Here is a 15,031-nt window from a genome sequence, read left to right as displayed (position 1 = left end):
GTACGCAGGCCCTCCCGCTGCTTGGTCCGCTGGACGAATGAACTTGACAAATTCAGCTTATTGGCGACATCCCGGACCGAACTTCTCGGATCACGTCTAAACTGCCTAACTACGCGCTTGTGATCTTTTTCACTGACGGAGCATCCATTTTTGCCGTTCTTCACCTTCCGGTCGATGGTTAGGTTCTCGAAGTATCGTTTTAGTACTCTGCTGACCGTGGATTAGACGATTCCCAGCATCTTACCGATGTCCCGATGTGACAACTCCGGATTCTCGAAATGAGTGTACAGGATTAATTCACGACGCTCTTATTCGTTCGACGACATTTTTCCAAATTTACGAAAAATTGACAGTGAAGCATGGCCAACGTGATCTATACACTCTTATCTGATTATAAGCGAAAGCTGAAGATATAATTCCTAAAAATTTAATTTCTACAGCGTTTTTTCCGTGATGCAATTTGATGTGACACACCCTTTAAAACTGTCTTTGACCAACTTTTATGCACAAAATCTAAGTTGTAAGATACCTGAGCTAGAACAAATTCAAAGGGTAGAATGAAACATCAGTGACCATTGTTAATTTTTCATATTTTCACCAAAACACTCAAACGCGGTGCATGCAAATGTTGTAGAGTATTTTGTTCAGCTGCAACAAACATTTGGTGGCAAGCAAACCGCTTGGCATCGTGATATAACCAAAACGTTGAAATTGCTCAAACAGTCACTTAGTAACTGTTACTAACTTTCTCAGATCAAATGAACTTGATGCTGTGCTTTTGTGTATGTAACAGGCTGCCAGACAAAATTGCGATACATCGTGTCCTAATCCTACAATCCAACTTACCATTACCGTGAATTATGCTAACGCATTAATCATGTACCTTTAGTCTTGATACAAGCCTGTGTGAAGATAATAAATGCTAACTCTCAATCTTGCCTTGAGAAAAGACTATTTACCGACCTCCGCCGGTTAGTGAAATGACGATGAAAATTTAATACGCCGATGCCTTCCTCCAAAACTCAAAATACTCAAACGAGAGACAAAAAAGAGCCGCTTTTTGAAAGAGTCTCGGCTCAAAAAAGCCATTGTTCAAAGAAGAGCCGCTCTTTGAAAGAATCTCTGCTCAAAAAGAACCGCTTTTTGGAAGAGTCTCGGCTAAAAAAAACCGCGGTTCAAAAAAATCTCGGCTCAAAAAAGACCCGCGGTTCAGAAAAGAGTCGCTCAAATGAGCGGCTCGTTTTAATGGATGAGCGGCTCTGAGCCGCTCACTGAAATGAACCGTTTTGCCTACCTCTATGCGATACACATACAATGCCACCGTCACCGTCCCGTCAGCTATTCTCTTGGACTTATTTTGCCGACGTCAAAGTTGCCGGTGATGGTGTATGTGAATGCTACCATACGATTTCCATGGGATAGTATTTGACACTTCATTCCTTTACGTTGACTTCACGGTGATGGGTCGTTGTATGTGTATCGCATTTAAGACGATGGATTTCTCCTCCATACGACGTGACGCTTCCACCTATTCCAATACTCCTCGATTGGCGATTAGGCTCCCCCGCTTCGTATCTCAGTAGAGACTCCTCTCTCTTTCTCTTGCGGTATCGCATTGCATACACAGTTTGCAAGTTCTTCGACATCTAATTAGCTCAATATAGCTGCTCCTCGATATCTTTCCTGCTTGGCTTCCGGCGATAGAATTAGAGATGACCAAATCATTCGCGAACGGTACGAAAGAACTAGTTCGCCAAAAAGAGTAAACAAATGGTCGTCCTTTTTTTCAAGAAAGGTAAAGGGTGTTCGGATCAAAAAGTAAATCGATTATTGGTTTATTGAAAAAATCAAAGTATCTTTCTTTTTGAAGTTCAATATGTATAAAAGACGGAAAAAATACTCAGTTAAGATTCCAGTCGACCTAGTCCAAATTGGCGAGCCTTTCGTTTGACGCCTGCCATCAGATTTTCTACAGTCACCTTATCCACTTTCTTCGCCGCAGAACGCCAGTTTGTTTTGAACTGCTTCTCGCTGCTAACAGTTTTTTTGGGTCTTCTTAAGGTACTGCTTCACTATCGCCCAATATTTCTCGATTGGGCGAAGTTCTGGTGTGTTGGGAGGGTTCTTATCCTTGGGCACAACCTGCATCTTGTTAGCGGCATACCACTCCATGGCCTTTTTTCCATAATGGCAGGATGCCAAATCCGGCCAAAACAGCACGGACAAGTTATGTTTCTTCAGGAAAGGCAGCAAACGCTTTTGAACGTTACAACGAAAATGTCGCTTTTCAAGCCACAGGTACAGATAGCTTGCCAAACGAGATATTTATTGGCAAACTTTGACAGTTTAATATGCTTGAAAATGTCTGCCACCCTTCCGGTTACTTTATAATACTCTTGTCCAGGAAGCTGTCTGAAGTCTACCTTGACGTAGGTTTCGTCGTACATTACCATGCAATCAAACTTTGTCAACAATGTCGTATACTGCTTCCGAGATCTTGTTTTTGCCGTAAGGTTTTGCTTATCGTTGCGATTTGGAGTCACTACCTTCTTATAAGTCGATAGTCCGGATCGTTTTTTAGCTTCATGCACAGTTGTAGACGATATTCCCAACTTATTTGCGACATATCGAACGGAGAGGTTGGGGTTGCGCTTGAAAGCGCTAGCCACTCTTCTGTTCGTCACTGCGGCTCCCGGCTTTCGATTTCCCCCAGATCCAGGCTTTCTAGTTGTTGACAAACGTTCCCAGAACACTTTTATTACTTTGTGACGGTTGATTTGGCCACATTCAACGATTTTGCTATTTCTGCGTGCGTGTCGTTTGGATTTTCACGACGCATGTACAAAATTTTGATTCGTCGCTCCTCTTGCTTTGACGCCATTTTGATAACTAAAAATCTAATGTCAAAATCCAAATAGAGGCATCATTCTACACACACACACTTACAAAATGAGGGGTGATCAGGTTTTTTATATGAATGATTATAAAAATACGGCGAATTTAAGTAGACCACTTTTTGATCCGAACACCCTTTAGTTTGTCACACGAACTGATTGCGAGTGAATGGTTTGCGAGTGAACGGTTTGCGAACGAACCGTTCCCGAACGAAATGTTTGCTAGTGAACTGTTTTAGAACGAAATGATTGAGAGTTAACTGTTTTGGAACGAACTGTTTGCGAGTGAACTGTTTCAGAACGAACTGATTGCGAGTGAACTGTTTTGGAACGAACTGTTTGCGAGTGAACTGTTCAAAAACGAACTGATTCAGAACGAACTGTTTGCGAACGAACTGGTTGAGAACGAACTGATTAAGAGTGAACTATTTTGGAACGAACTGTTTGCGAACGAATGAGTGCAGCTGAACTGAAAAGATGTGGCAGATTGCGCTGGACGGAATGGTTAAATATGTTTTTTTTTTCATATACAGTTTGCGACGAAGCACCTTCTCTTTCTCCCCGTATTTTCAAAAATATAAATTCGATGCAAATAAAAAAATGTTCAACGATACAAGTGCAAGGATATGTCTATGTATGTTGGGTTCCAGCTAACATCCTATGTTGTTTTTGATACCGATTTTGATGACGCTGAACGAAAGAGCGAATAAACTGATATTGCTGAACATATTTCCTTTTAATTTGTGTATTTGTTACTACAGTTGTACAGTTACTTAAGCGAGAACCGTGTTTGTGTATAATATATATGCCATAGCAATAAACGAGCAATATAAAAAGCAAAATAAGAGAGACTTTTCAAATAAGCACGCATCAAAAACTTCACGTTAAAAAAAAAATGTCCGTGTTGTCTGAGCGTGAAAGAAGATTCAATTTCAATTTCCATGATGTGATGCATTATTATGACAGCACCAGTGGTTGTGTACATCCTTACAACTCAGCCAGCTTACGTTCAATCCCTGCTTGGCATCGTTTGGATTTTTTTTGTGTATAACTCCAAGCTGGTATTCAGTCTGAGAGAAAGAGAAGCCTGCTTCATACATACGAACATTTTTATTCTCTTAAAAACAGGTGCTGGTATTTGTGCATTTAACGCTGTAACACAATAAAAAGCAAGAAGCTGACAAGGATGATATTTTTCTGCCAACGTTAGTTTGGCTAGTTTGGGAGCCTTTAATAGCCCCGCGTAAAATAAGTTCGCTTTGAATGCCATAATGCTATATTTTCTGCCATTAAAAATAAAATAAAATAAATTCCAGAATCAACTCTTGAGTAATAAAAAAAATAGTAAAATGTGAATGGTTTGTGAGATTTTGTAAATGCTGCTGAATGTGATTGATTCATGATTTATTCTTACTCTCGCGACAACAATACACAAGCTGACCACATACCGCAATTTGTTCGTTCTTCTTTTTTTTCATCATAGCTATAACAGCTATCGTGGAGGTTGTTTCCATTGTTGAAATATACTCGATCACAAGCGATTATATATCAATTATCAATTGATATATATATCAATATACACTCGACAAAAAAATTAGAGGAACAGAGTGCGAAGTCCGAAACTTCATGTGATTTTTGACATGCTGTAACTTCGTGAAAAATTCACGCATATCGTTCGTTCTGAGAGTCGCGTTGAATTTTGTCCTTCGGTACGATTTGCGATTAGGGAGTACACTAGGCTAAAACTTTATCATCAAACATTAGAACTTACTGCGATATTTGCAGAACTACAGTGGATTTTGTAAAGCACTTAAAAATCATATTTTTGGCACTTTTTTGAAAGAGTTGCAAAAAATTTAAATATGTTTTTTTTTGTCAGAGTAACTAATTATCCTTGAGCAAAATTTATTGGACTTTTCAAAACTGCCTTTCGATTTGCGGTGCGATGGTTGTTTATTTAATTTTTCATCTTCAAAGACGAAGAGGTAATTTTTCATTCAAACTGAAATATTTCCGTGTGGGAAGTTCCTAAAGGAACATTCTTAGAACCAAATAAAAGCTGGTTGATGAGGTTAATTGGATTTGCTGTTGAGTTGATCAGCAAAAAATTGTGTTAGTCCAGAATATTCTTGAGAAAACAAAGAAAAATCGATTTTTCATTTCTTCCCGATATTGTTGCCCACTACACCTACCAAGTTGCCCACTACACCACCAAGATAAAAATATGTACGTCAAATTGGAATATTGCAATTTGAAAGTTGAAGCTTCAAAATGATGTGCATCCGCATCGATATGCGTTGATTTTTCACGAAGTTACAACATGTCAAAAATCACTTAAAATTTGCGACTTCGCACTCTGTTCCTCTTTTTTTTGACAGAGCTGTTTCCCAAAAATTGTTCCTTTTTTAAAAAATTGTAATGGGTTGTATCTAGGACACGATCGCAGTTTTCGACGTAGAACTACGGAATTATATTATTCAATCTACTTGTTTATCACTTCGGATATTATTTTAGAGTGCATCGAAGTTTTTGTAATATCTTTTTAACTATTTAATTTTTTATTACTTCAGTAGACTCGAAAGAGTCGAGTAGAGTCGAAAACTATTAGCACTTCTCGTTTGTTTGGTTCAACTCGCATCAGACTTTCTCCTTCCCACTCAGATATCGATCACAAACTATAAACCCTTTTGCTCTTATATTCCGCTTGAGATGGGATCGAACCCCACAACATGCAACAGTAAGGTTACCTTGCTGGAATTTGAAAGCATACTTTCATGAAACATACGTTTATCTAAATAAATGCAGTGTGTATCTATATTCCAAAATGCTGAATACTATTCCATATCCGCGCTAGCACAAAAAAAAGACGGGTGGGTAATGTCGGGGACATAACCGGAGTGACGTAGGACTATACAAAGGGGACAGCTTTTGTTAAATATATATTTTAAATATATTATTTTATTTTCTTCTCCTACGTGAATACCTACCTATCTACCTGAAAAATTGATTAGTTTACTGTTTACTCTTTATGAACATGTTGATGGTTCTGAAAAGAACCTTTGGTGTTGTGTTTTTGTTATCACTCGATATTCCCATCTTGTTCGGTTAAACTTTCCTGTTTAGCTATTGCGTTTGCCACTCGCGACAGCTTTCACAGTTGGAAAATTTCTTCCCATTCAGCTTGTGATATGTTGTTCAGTAAATTACATTTAATGCGACGTGCCGGAGAAACACTTTGCCACTCACTGAAACTAATTGTTGCCTTGATGAGCGCCGAACCGAAGCTGCTCTGTTCTTGATGCGGGTTTTCTGATTGTCGTGAGCAGCTTTGCAAGCCAACTCGAGCACTCCAACGGCCGAAACTTTATAATCGCTGTTAGGTATACTGGTGCTCCGGCACCAATCCGTTCGGCCTAGTTACCCTTGCAGAGCAATCAGTGAATGCGACCAACAGGGAACTGGAGACCTGCACGGTTCGAGTGAGACTTTGCCTTTCCCTTAACTTGTCCTCCTTTGTTACGTCCACGATGCCGATGCCGTACAACTACACGGGTTTACGGTTTGAAAGAAAATAAGATATTTTTTTGGGGTCCACGTGTTTTAAAAAAATACATTCATTGCGATTTGTTCGCTCGTTGGATTCACATGCAGGCTAAAAAGGGTCCTTTTCAGGATCACAAAATTATCTTCAATCTAAAGAGTTTATTGTTTTGTTATCACTCGATATCCCCATCTTGTTCGGCTAAACCTTTCTGTTTAGCGATTGCATTTGCCACTCGCCACAGCTTTCACAGTTGGAAATTTTCTTCCCATCCAGCTTGTGACATATTTTACAGTAAATTGTAAATTACATTCAATGGCACGTCGCATTACCACCACTCAGTATCGGGTTGGAGGTAATTTTAACCTGTAATTGAACATTTGCGATGACAGTGGTACAGTGTCGACTTTCAATGTGGGGTCATAATTTGGACCCCGAACTCTATGTTTACAAAAATTTCCAACTAAATATGTCGAATTACAGGTCCGTCCAATTAGCTAAATGTCGAGATAAGTGTAAATTACTGTACTTTCAATCTAGAAGCAATTTAAGAGTTGGTGAAAATCAATAAGCTCAGAACAACTGCCAAATTCACATACTCATCATATCCTGGCAAACAAATTATGAAAAAATCAGTTTGTGTTTTATTATTATTTTGGATATTGGTTTAGAAAGCATTGAACTGTATTTCCTAAACTCTTTTTTGGAAGGTTTAATGGCCCTGAAAAGCGCCTTGTTTTATGGAATGGTTCCAATTTAGAAAACTTTGTACTCGTGGTTTTGAAAAAAACCATTTCGAACGCCCTCGATGCCGCCTTGTTCTGGATTTGCCACCAAAGCAGTTTATATAAAGAACAAACTTTTTTCTTCTGCTACATTCTTTGTGTGGGCACGGACTGGACAACATCGTTGCTGGGCGAGCTGGACGGCGAGGGATCGCGTGCCTTTCTCAAGGCAAGAGGGCGGAGGTGGTAGCGCTGGAGTAGAGTAATAGAGTAGAGTAGAGTTTTCAAAGGGCCTTTCTCAAGGCTAGAGACGAATGAACTGCAAAAGTTTGAAGTCTCTATAATACAATACCTTCCTTCCTTCTGCTACCTGATGCCGTTTTGCGATTGCGTTTGCCACTCGCCACTCGCTGCAACTGCCTGTTGTCGTCTTGATGTGTTCTGTTCTGAATGCGGTTTTGACGTAGGACTACGTCTAACCGGAAGATATAAGGGGTGAAATGGAAATCTAGGCACTGAACAAGTAGGAAAAAATGCAAGATTTGGAATGCTTATAACTCGAGCATTTTTCAATAGATTGCAATGGTTTTTGCACCAATTGATAGGAAATATATCTACGCATCTATCATAATGAATAACATTTCATTTTTCTTGAGATAAATAATTGAATAATTGTGAAATATCAAGCATTGTCAAAATGCACTATGTGCCCATTTTTGATTGGTCCATTTTGTGCTCCTCAAATCGTACCGACCAAAACGGGCAACCAGAGCAGCAGCGAAATAGAATGAAGCACGATTGGAAAGGAAAAAGAAAAAAATGAACGAAACATTGGTCGCAGTCTCACACATGCGTAATTCTCGAGCCAGCCAGTCAGCTTAAAAATCCCCGCTCCGCTGCCGTAACGATCATTCTCATTCAAACCGTACACCACATCGGTTCGCATCACAACACATCAACAAACCAACCCAAGCAGCCATGTCTGGACATGGTAAAGGAGGAAAAGTGAAGGGAAAGGCAAAATCCCGCTCGAAACGTGTTGATCTGGAGTTCCCCGCAAGGGTAGCTAGGCCGAGCGCGTTAGTAACAGTGCACCAGTCCACCTAGCCGGCGTTATATAGTTTCGGCCGCCGAAGTGATCGAGTTAGCTGGCAAAGCTGCTCGCGACGATAAGAAAACCCGCATTCGGAACAGAACACATTCTGTTCGGTGGACATCAAGACAACGGGCAGTTGCAGCGAGTGGCGAGTGGCGAGTGGCAAACGCAATCGCAAAACGGCATCAGGTAGCAGAAGAAAAAAGTTTGTTCTTTATACAAACTGCTTTGGTGGCAAATCCAGAACAAGGCGGCATCGAGAGCGTTCGAAATGGTTTTTTTCAAAACCACGAGTACAAAGTTTTCTAAATTGGAACCATTCCATAAAACAAGGCGCTTTTCAGGGCCATTAAACCTTCCAAAAAAGAGTTTAGGAAATACAGTTCGATGCTTTCTAAAACATTATCCAAAACAATAATAAAACACAAATTGATTTTTTCATAATTTGTTTGCCAGGATCTGATGAGTATGTGAATTTGGCAGTTGATGAGTATGTGAGTTTGGCAGTCTGAGCTTATTGATAGTTGGGGACTTTCCAGATTATTCAATTTTCACCAATTCTTAAATTGTTTCCAGATTGAAAGTACAGTAATTTACAATAAGTTCGACATTTAGCTAATTGGACGGACATGTAATGCGACTTATTTAGTTGGACATTTTTGTAAATATAGAGATCCAAATTATGACCCCTCATTGAAAGTCGACACTGTACCACTGTCATCGCAAATGTTCAATTACAGGTTAAAATCGCCTCCAATACGACACTGAGAGGCGCTTCGGCACGTCGCATTGAATGTTATTTACTGTACAACATGTCACAAAGCTGGATGGGAAGAAATTTTCAAACTGTGAAAGCTGTGGCGAGTGGCAAACGCAATCGCTAAACAGAAAGGTTTAGCTGAACAAGATGGGGATATCGAGTGATAACAAAACAATAAACTATTTAGATTGAAGATAATTTTGTGATCCTGAAAAGGACCCTTTTTAGCCTGCATGTGAATCCAACGAGCGAACAAATCGTAATGAATGTATTTTTTTGCCATCGCTCCCTTTTAACGCTCATTCGTTCGTCTCGTTGGACTCGCCCCTCTGGCTGAGTCTGCCGATTTGTCTCTATCCTGTGAGTGTGTACCGCTAGAGTATAAAACACGCGGACCCCACGGCATCGACATCGTGGACGTAACAAAGGAGTACAAGTTAAGGGAAAGGCAAAGTCTCACTCCAACCGTGCAGGTCTCCAGTTCCCTGTTGGTCGCATTCACTGATTGCTCCGCAAGGGTAACTAGGCCGAACGGATTGGTGCCGGAGCACCAGTATACCTAACAGCGATTATAGAGTTTAGGCCGTCGGAGTGTTCGAGTTGGCTTGCAAAGCTGCTCACGACAATCAGAAAACCCGCATCAAGAACAGAGCAGCTTCGGTTCGGCGCTCATCAAGGCAACAATTAGTTTCAGTGAGTGGCAAAGTGTTTCTCCGGCACGTCGCATTAAATGTAATTTACTGAACAACATGTCACAAGCTGGATGGGAAGAAATTTTCCAACTGTGAAAGCTGTGGCGAGTGGCGAACGCAATAGCTAAACAGGAAGGTTTAACCGAACAAGATGGGAATATCGAGTGATAACAAAAACACAACACCAAAGGTTCTTTTCAGAACCATCAAAATATTCATAAAGAGTAAACAGTAAACTAATCCATTTTTCAGGTAGATAGGTAGGTATTCACGTAGGAGAAGAAAATAAAACAATATATTTAAAATATATATTTAACAAAAGCTGTCCCCTTTGTATAGTCCTACGTCACTTCGGTTATGTCCCCGACATTACCCACCCGTCTTTTTTCTTATCGTCGCGAGCAGCTTCATCAGCCAACTCGATCACTTCGGCGGCCGAAACTATATAACGCCGGCTAGGTGGACTGGTGCACTGTTACTAACGCGCTCGGCCTAGCTACCCTTGCGGGGAACTCCAGATCAACACGGTTCGAGCGGGATTTTGCCTTTCCCTTCATTTTTCCTCCTTTACCATGTCCAGACATGGCTGCTTGGGTTGGTTTGTTGATGTGTTGTGATGCGAACCGATGTGGTGTACGGTTTGAATGAGAATGATCGTTGCGGAAGGAAGGTCTTGAATTATAGAGACTTTAAACTTTTGCAGTTCATTCGTCTCTAGCCTTGAGAAAGGCCCTTTGAAAACTCTACTCTACTCTATTACTCTACTCCAGCGTTACCACCTCCGCCCTCTTGCCTTGAGAAAGGCACTCGATCCCTCGTCGTCCAGCCCGTCCAGCAACGATGTTGTCCAGTCGGTGTCCACACAAAGAATGATCGTTACGGCAACGGAGCGGGGATTTTTAAGCTGACTGGCTGGCTCGAGAATTACGCATGTGTGAGACTGCGACCAATGTTTCGTTCATTTTTTTCTTTTTCCTTTCCAATCGTGCTTCATTCTATTTCTCTGCTGCTCTGGTTGCCCGTTTTGGTCGGTACGATTTGAAGAGCACAAAATGGACCAATCAAAAATGGGCACATAGTGCATTTGGACAATGCTTGATATTTCACAATTATTCAATTATTTATCTCAAGAAAAATGAAATGTTATTCATTATGATAGATGCGTAGATATATTTCCTATCAATTGATGCAAAAACCTTTGCGATCTATTGAGAAATGCTCGAGTTATAAGCGTTCCAAATCTTGCATTTTTTCCTACTTGTTCAGTGCCTAGATTTCCATTTCACCCCCTATATCTTCCGGTTAGACGTAGTCATACGTCAAAAATCTCGTATGCTACTCTTCTTTGTCGTAGCGCACCTCGATACAGAGGGCTTCCTCTCCTCGTATCGAGCTGTATGTGTATGTGTGTGAAATCAGCATTAGGCGTGAATGATATCCGCTCGTTGTGGTGTGCTAGCTGACTCGCATCTGTGTTTTCATTCTATTCCATTTTTTGGTTTCCGCCTCTAACCCTGCAGGTCCCTTGTGGAAAGAAACTCTATTCCATACTCCTCCTTCACCCGACAAGAAAACAATCCTCTCCCACTGGACGCTTTGCGGCAACCGTGTTGCTTCGATGACCACCAAACGAGAAGTGGTATGGCTTCAAGTTGCGGATGGCTTATTTAATCCAAATATGTTGAAAATGGGCAGAAACGAATGTATCAGTTGCTCGCTATTGACAGCTCTGTTCGGGAATGCAGAATTGGCAGAAAAAATGTTTGGGAAAATGAGAATGCTTCCAGTTTTCGTATTGTCGCCATACTGTCTCAGTCGGTGTACGAAAATGGTTGAGGAGCCACCACAGCTCAACAACCTAAATCCCGTATCCTCAGATGTGCCCAAAATTGGTCCTCAAAGTGGTCCAGATCATGATGGTGAGAGTTCCGAGAATCTGTCTAATTGTTTCACACCTCAAACGCACATTATATGGACTTGTGAAAAAGCAATAAAGAATTGCTCGCTAGCTTAATTGAGACTGTAATTTAAAATCGCGAATGGGTTATTTATATTCAGTTGAAGACAGGAGGAGCTTAGATTGCAATCTTTCCTCTCTCCACAATGCCCGTGGAACGAACGTAGAATTTGATTCGTAGTGGTATATGAGTGTTGTACCTCACAATGTATCAGCTGCGCCTGATTGGCAGCACGGGTAGGCAAACACACAAAGGAATAGCAAATATTTGGGAATGCTTCCAATTTTCGTTAATTTCAGCCGTTTGCGGATTAGGGAATCACTATGTATAGCATATCAAATAAATCATAGAGAATTCCCGATTCAATTGTTGTAAATTATTAAAATTCATTCGTAGCAAAAGCAGTCATCAGCGTTAACTTTATTTCATAAGATAGTGACCTATTTTCTGACACCTATACTGAAAGACGTAGTCCTACGTGAAAAAAACTAAATGGCCGATAATAAATGTGAAGTCTCTGGTCTACCTCGATGAACCACAGATGAATAACGTTATAGAATACAGCATTCACCACGTTTTCACTGATATTTCGTAAAAACCCGTTAGCTTGAGGAAAAAGAAAAAAAGTCACAGAAGGGTTGTGTCCGAGACACGACCGCATAGTTGACGTAGGATTCCGTTAGGCTATCTGTTGATTTTGGATATGTTGGAAAAAATACATCGGTAAACTCTTTGATAATGATTTGGTGGCCCTGGAAATGGCCGTTTTGTTAGGTTGTTCGGTATTGTTTGTTCATTCCACCAGTGTTTACCGAGTGATGATTCTCCTCAGTAAAAATTTGTTACTTTAATTAGAGAAAATATATTCGAAATGGAAAAGGTAATTTTTTTAAATAATTTTTACCTTCTGAGTGTTTATTTAACCCAATGCAAATTTTTAATTGGACTAACAATGACACAACATTCTATACTATATATAGAGCATATGGGAAATCACTTTTTCTAATATTTCTTCACTTTTCTAATTTTTCTCGCCGTATAAACTTTCCTTGAGTTAAAACGAACACAAAAAACAGACAGCTTAAACCAAACGACCCGTTCTCGAGTGGGAACACACCTAGGTTTTTATTTATGAAAATTTTAATAAATCGCTTCACATATCAAATCATTTTTACAACAACTGCTGCCATATACAGTTTTACACCTACACTTGTGCTAAATTTTTCTCAATACACAATCGGTCATTGATTTGAAACTTCACGATGCAACCAACATTAAAATTCCAAAAATGAATTTTATTTGCTAGGTTTAATCATATCACTCGCCTTACTTGCAATATAAAAACAGGAAGTGGGTTATATCTATGGTATAACCGCAAGGGTGACGTAGGACTATCGTTGATTTAGAGATCATTTGTATGAAGTTGAATCTGAATTCATTCTGAATGAATGAATATTTGGAGAACTTCGAAAACAAGAGCGTTACGTTGGAGGCACAAGGTTTTATGCATCCAATATTGGATACGGAAATATCCTACTGATGGGGAAGAATAATCTTCAGAAGCTATCCTGTTGATTGCGATTGATTGAAAAATCACAAAACCTAATGTATTTGGTCACAGTGTTACATGGATAGAAAACATTAAAATAAACTCTTTCATATGAATGTAATTTTAAATTCCCAGAGGAACTGGCAGATTATTTTCAGTAACGATTAGATATTTCCACATTTTCCTCGATACTGGAAGCCCACCAGTGGTTAATGCTAACTCGATAACCATCTGTTAATAGCACTTGATTGAAACATATTTGGTCACAGTGTTACATGGATAGAAAACATTCAAATAAACTCTTTCACATGAATGTATTTTTAAATTCCAAGAGGAACTGGCAGATTATTTTCCGGATCTTTCTCGATCCAAACGGAAAGAATTCCGTGCGTGTATGTGTGTGTGTGTGTGTGTGTGTGTGTGTGTAGCGGCTGCTTCGAGATCTTCCCGGGGAACCGTTTGTAGCATCACTCTCCTCCTGATGGATTCCCTTCTGGCCTAAGGTGCACAAACAGGCTCTTGGTGACACCGTTCATCCGTGCTTTCATGATAAATGAAGAGCTTCACCACAACAGCGACAACATGCTCCAATCGCTGTTCAATTAGAACTGAGTGGATTTCCGAGCGGCGCTCGCTTATATACCGATTGGTGATTTCAATAGACTATTTTGAAAGCAAATTTAAGACTATTGAAACAAGTTTTTGGATCAGAAAGTAACAAGTATAGAACGCGTAGACATTTTATCTTTCGAATGAAGTGTTTATCATACCATTTCGTTCAGTTGTTTAGGAGCTATTAACACTCAAAATCTCGGTCTCCGGCGTAACACTTTCGTTTTCGAAACTTTGATTTTACACCCCGGTATAGAAATGAAAGACGTAGTCCTACGTCAAAATGCCCCCGAATTGCATATATTCGCCATGCCGAGTTTATCTGGGCACCTTGGTTTTGATGTCTCTGTTTGGGAACACATTTCGGTAGGAACAAAAGTTCCCCCTACTTTCATGTATTTACAATGCAGATTTCTCCGTGGCAGCTTGATTTTGATGTCTCTGTTAGGGAACACATTTCGTTGGGAACAAAATCTCCCCCTTCTTTTATGTATTTGCAATGCCGATTTCCCCCAGGCTGCTTGGTTTTGATGTCTCTGTTAGGGAACCGCCGCATGTGTCGTCTATTTTGACCAATCTAAAGAGGGTATTTCCGTTAGGATAGGGGTTGAAATTTTTCAATTGTTCGCCAGTTATTTTCATGACATACATTATTTTCTTCAATATAAAAAAAAAATGTTATGGAGTGCCGAAATCGATTGACGCAAAAATTTCATCAATCCATCAAAAAATTACTGAGTAATAAGCGTTCGAAATCGGACAATTTTCACGATGTGCTCGATTTTCGATTTTCATTTTGTACCCCAATATGTTCCCGAAAGAAGTAATCCAACGTCAAAAAAAACTGGCATCGCTGATCAAGTTGTGAATCACCGTGTCCCGTTCAAGTCGTTCATTCATCGATCTCAATCTCGATCTCTCTCTCCCTCTCCCTCTCCCTCTCCCTCTCCCTCTTTCTACCGCTCAGAGAAAACAAATATTAGAAGTACTCACGCGCGGCGGAGGCTGGCCTTCAATTACTACTGGGATTTAAATTGAACGCTACAGCAATGCGGAATTCAAACATCCCGTACGCGAGAGCACATGGAGAAACACACACTTTTCGGTAGCGATAGCCGGCTAAAATATCCGGATGAATGGGCCGGACGTTCTGGTTAACGTCGCCTACGCAAAACAACATACACACACAGACACACGTTTATGA

Source organism: Toxorhynchites rutilus, chromosome 3, assembly GCF_029784135.1.
Source record: "Toxorhynchites rutilus septentrionalis strain SRP chromosome 3, ASM2978413v1, whole genome shotgun sequence".
Taxonomy (NCBI): Eukaryota; Metazoa; Arthropoda; class Insecta; order Diptera; family Culicidae; genus Toxorhynchites; species Toxorhynchites rutilus.
This window is presented reverse-complemented; position numbering follows the sequence as displayed.